This window comes from Rousettus aegyptiacus, unplaced genomic scaffold (genome assembly GCF_014176215.1).
Source record: "Rousettus aegyptiacus isolate mRouAeg1 unplaced genomic scaffold, mRouAeg1.p scaffold_m13_p_9, whole genome shotgun sequence".
NCBI lineage: Eukaryota > Metazoa > Chordata > Mammalia > Chiroptera > Pteropodidae > Rousettus > Rousettus aegyptiacus.
In genome coordinates, this window is record NW_023416312.1 from 94589903 (window position 1) to 94595519 (window position 5617).

General features: G+C 39.3%; 1 pseudogene; it reads left to right on the forward strand.

The window, feature by feature from the left end:
* Positions 1 to 5033: 5033 nt before the first annotated feature.
* On the forward strand, positions 5034 to 5152 carry LOC118608379 (annotated as a pseudogene).
* The last annotated feature ends 465 nt before the right edge of the window (positions 5153 to 5617 follow it).

Below are 5617 nucleotides of genomic sequence, written 5' to 3' on the forward strand. Positions count from 1 at the left end.
ATTGGCCCACCACTCACCACCTGCTGTGTGGTCCGATTCCTAACAGGCCTGATTGTTGGGGACCCCTGCTCCAGAGGATTTGTTAGGATTCTTAGAGCTGCTCAAAGGATCTAGCCCTTTGCTTTTTTGGACATCTCCAGCAATGCTTCATTTAGCACACATTTAGCATACATAGTATCAAGTACTATAAGATACCAGCACAAGACAGAGTCCCAGGCTTCCCTGAGTTTATGGCCTAGTGGTGGAAATAGATATTAATCAGATATTTTCACAACTGAATTTGTAAACCATGAAAACGCGCTACTGAGAAAATATAGTTGGAGCCTCCCAAAGTGGTATCAGACAGATAGAATCTTGCTTGGGAGCTCCATGAACGCCATTCTAAGGCTATGATATTTAGGCTGAGATATACAGGATTAGGAGAGAGATAGGTTAAGAGTGGGGCAGAAGTCGATTTCTCACGGAGGGCACAGCCTAGAAGCAGGAGCTTGAAATATGGCAAGAAGCCAGGGAATTCCAGTGTAGCTGCAGTGGTGGGAGCTAAGGAAAGAATGACAGAGTCCGTTCAGAGTGGTAGCCAGGGGCCGTACCACACAGGGTCTTAGAGGCTTTGGCATTTTTTCCTAGGTGCAGTAGAAAGCATTCTAAAAGTTTTAAGCATGGGACTGACATCAGATTTATATATGAAAAGATTCCCTCTGGCTGCTAAGTGAGGAATGAAGGGAGAACATGAGTGGAAATAGAATAGCAGTTGCATACATGGATAGACTTGAGATATGCTTCATGGAATAATCTACAATACCCAATGAGTGACTGAAGGTGGGAATTGAAGGGGACAGAGAAGTCAAAGATGGTTCCAAGGCAAACGTGTAAGTAGAGGTGCTTTTGACTGACATAGGAGTAACTTTGAGAAAGATTATAATTTCTATTTTGAAACATAATTTTAAAATATTTATGAGACATCTAGATGGAGATGTCAAGAAGATAGTTGGAGTATGGGATTCAGCAACAAGGTTTGGTCTTAAAGTGATGAACATGGAAGAATGAATCACCTGAGAGAGAATTTAGTTGTAGAAAAGGGCCTAGGACAAAACCACAGAGCATTGAACCAGTAATGGGGGAATTTAAAAACAAAACAAAACAAAAAGCAAGCCATGGTTGATGAGGTAGGGAGTTAACCAGAAGAGTGCCATGTCACAGAACCAGAAAAGGAGAATGTTTTACAAAGAAGGAAGTAGGTTAACTTTACTGAATGCTCCTGAGAGGTTAAATAAAAGGAACAGCCTATAATACAAAGGTCGCCGATATCCTTAGCAAAAGCAGTTTTGATGCAGTGAAAGGGGCAGAAAACAGTGAAGTATGTTGAGGGGAAAATGTGAAATGAAAAGATAGACGTAGCATGAGCAGAAATTTTTGAGAAATGTGGCTGTAAGGGGAAGCAAGGCTATTAGGTAGGTGCTGGAGGGGAAATATGGGGTCAACAAGGGTATTTTGGGGGCGATGGAAGGAATAATTAGAGCACGTTAGTATGTTGATGAAACTCTTCCTTAACAAGGGGAGACATCGATGCTGTAGATGAAGGAAGGCATATTTGTCTAATTGTTCTTCCCTCTTTTTCGTTTTATATTTTACCATAAGCAGCATGAAGAAACTAGGGTGAACCTTGCTTGAAAATCTCTTTAGCTAAATATCCAAGTTCATCATTTAAAAGTTCTGCTTTCCACACAACTATAGGACACAATTCACCTAAGCTTAATTCCATTATATAACAAGGATACCCTTTTCTCCAGCTTGCAATAATATCTTTCTCACTTCCTTCTGAGTTCTCACCAGCGGCATGCCCCAAAGTCCAGATTTCTGCTGAGTCTGTCTAGAATGCTGCTTTTCAACATTCTTCCAAACTCTTCCCACTGTGTGATTCCAAAGTCGATCCCACATTTTATGTGTGTGTTAGAGCCATACCCCATTTCCAAGTACAAATCTGTATTAGTTTTCTATTAATACTTGATTAAGTTATCATGAACTTAGAAGTTTATAAAAGCACAAATTTATTATCTTGGAGTTTCTGTGGGTCAGGGGTCCAGGTGCTATTTTGCTGGGTTCTGTGCTCCTGGTCTCAGCAGACTGAATCAAAGTGTTGGCCTGGGGCTAGAATCTTATCTGCTTCCAGGCTCCCTCAAGTTCCTGGCAGAATTAATTTCCCAGTGGGTGTAGGATTGAGGTTCTTATTTTCTTCTTGGCTATTAGCCAGGGTTAATTCTCCACTCCTAGAGGCCATTCTCAGATCTTAGCAATGTGGACCTTACACAACATGGCAGCTAACTTCTTCAAAGCCAGTGGAAGAATTTCTCCAGAATTTCTCTCCGGGTCTGGTATAAAGGAGTCTTAGGTAATATAAGATAATCATGGGAGTGACTATTCTATCACTATTTTCCACGTTGAGAGGTCCCATTCACATCAAGGGATGGGGATTATATAGGGCATGTACACCAGCGAAACAGGGATCTTGGAATTCTGCCTACCACATAAAGGGTAGAATGAAAAAGAAAGTCCTTGAAAAGGAGAAACAAGATGTATGAAAAGATCGATTCTGATAAAAGTGCAGCTACTTCTTCCTTTGCTCTAGGAGGGAAGGGAAGATATGTGGTTATGCATTGCAATGAGGTTATTAGGTTAGGGAATGTTATTGGGAAGATGTGGGAGCTATCATCTGTGGTTCGTATTTTCTCTATAAAGAAAGAGAACTAGTCACCTCTTGGGGAGCAGGCTTTGTCTGCCTGGGTTCAATTGATAGGAATTTCAGGCTTAGCCAGCAGACAGACAGCCTCTCATCTGGAAACAGGAGTCTTATAATATTTGCTTGGTTGTACAGACCTGTCCACTTACTTTGGATACTGAAGATTGGGTTTTGGTCTCCTAATGTGCCAGTTCTCTGCCCATTGAAGTGTTTCCCCCAAATGAGGCCCAGATGCCAAATTCTGCTTGCATTTTGGGTTCTGTTCTGCCTAAGGTTTACTGTCTATTCTGGCTTTCTGTAATCTAACCCTGGACTTGATACCTTGCCTGTTACTTCTGCTCTGGCCACTGGATTTAAAATACCTGAACCTTCTGGCTTAATTCAACCGACCCCATGCCATTCACTTCATTGTTTTGTTTGACAAATTATTTCTTCTATCTTCTCCTCAGCACTCTGGTTTGTGATGTTATTTTCTTTCTTTCAGCCTGTGACCTCTGTCTTAATTTCTGGCTCTTGGTTTGATTTTTATTGATTCTATGAGGAAACTTCCAGGTAACATGCCTTCAAGCTTGGCCCGGTGTCTGAGACCTCCCAAATATATCTACTCTAGTATTGTCACTATGGCTTAGTTGTTTTTATTTTACTTTATTTTTCATCTTAATTTGGGGCCTGAATTCAGTCTCATTATGTTTCTTTAATATAAATCCCAGGTGTTCAGTCAAGCCTTTAAACAATATCTATTTATTTACTTACAAATTCATTTATTCAGCTAATATTTGGTATCTCTTATGTTCTAAGTTTTTGAAATACAACAGTGGAAAAAAATCTATGCCTTCATGGGGCTTATTTTCTACTAGGGGGAAATATAATAAGTTAACAATAATATATCAGATAGTGGTAAGTGTTTTGGAAAAAAAATAAAATGGGAAAGTGGATAGGAAATATTGGAGTAGTGTCGCTGTTTCATTTAGGCTAGTCAGGGAGAGCCTCACTGATAAGGTGCCATTTGACCTGATACCGGAAGTAAGCAGGGAGGTGGGCTCTATACATTTATGGAAGAGCATATATCTGTTCCAACCAGTAGGAAGAGCAAGTGCAAAGACCACAAGTATGGCTACGTTTGGCATGTTTGAGGGATGGCAGGAAGTAAGTACCTGGAGTAAAATGAGTATAAAAGAGGACTAAGAATTGAGGTTACAGAAGTGAGGGGTTCTAAGGACGATCTTATAGGGCCATGTAGGTCAATATGCAGACCTTGGACTATAGGTGGACAAGGTTCGAAACAGGGAGACCAGTTAGGAGCCAATTGCAATAATCTGACAGTAATATCGACTCCAAACACAGTACTTACAGAGAAAGTGGTGCTTCTGACTCTTATTACTGCCCACATTAAGCTCTTAATTTGGTCTCTCTGACACCCTACTTATATTTTGCATTATGTACATATATTAGATATGTATATTTGCATCTTTCTCTGCGTGTGCTATATCGAGAAAGAATAAGTCGGAACATAAAAGGTTTTACTTATTGACTTCCAAGTTGGCCATTAGCAACTGAGAAAAATATTTGTATCTTCACCCTGAGGCCAAACAACAACAGATGAAAACTTTGAGGTAGTCGCCACATGACAGTTGAACATGATGTAGCAGAAAACAGGGCAAACTCTCTCCACAAGGCAATTCAGCATGAAGACTCAGTAGATGAGCAGATATGACTTCGGCCATTGTTAGGCTTTTGGGGAAGTTTAAAAATCTAAATGTGAGTTTTTTGTTGGTCAGTTTAGTAGATGAATTGGGTTATTGTTTCTCTAAAGAAACAAGAGGACCTACTTAAAGTCTTGTTTTGACCAGAGAACCTATACTTTATGGATGAGCTTGATAGGCGGTTTATCTAGGTTATTTTGATTTGGTGCTTTTATCTGTTGCCAACAAAGCTATGGGAAACCTTTTTTCCCTTCAAAAGTATGAAACTCATTACTAAAATCTCCTTTTGATGTTTAAATTACTACATGTCAAAGGTGGAGATCAAACCGTAGCTCTTTCATTTTTTAGGGAGAGAGTGAGAAATGGAAAAACTTAAGAGACCTTATTATTGATCATGAAGTCCATTTAAATATCCTCCACCAAGTTCTGACTTGCCTTCCAGTCTTCAAGGCTGTGAGAAGAATTTATGAATCCACAGCAGCCATTCAACCTGTTTTTTCTTTTCTCCTTTGCGCCAATATGTTACTGGGAATCAAAACGATAAAATAAAATAAATATCTTTTCAAGAAATAACTCAGAATAAGAATAATACAGTCTATGGCCATGTTACCCTGAACATGTCTGATCCTGTCTGATCTCGGAAGCTAAGCAGGATCGGGCCTGGTCAGTACTTGGATGGGAGACCACCTAGGAAACCCAGGTGCTATAGGCATAAAAAAACAAAAAATAAGGGTTTTGTAATCTGATAAGGTCTTTGCAATCTGTGAGGTCAACCAAGGGTTGCCTCACAAAAAAAAAATAATAATAATAATAATAATAATAATAATAATACAGAAATACACACAGTTTAGGAAATATAAAATATATATGGTTCTAAAAACGAAAGGTTCGTGAGATCAAGATAATTATGTTTTACATTGATCTATCTGTCTATTCTTTCTCCAATACAGCAATGCCTTAATTATTGTAGTTTTAAGTCTTGGGCAGGTACCATCAGCCTTCAAACTTTGTTCTTCTCTTTCAGTACTGCATTAGCTATTCTGGAGTTTGTTTTTATAGTGTGTATCAGTTGCTAAATATTGACATGACAGGGAAAGCTTCAGACTGCCATTTGAAAGCATTTCTCTGTGGATGACACTTTCTGGATGGGGTAGCTTTTATTCCTAGTAAATGAATA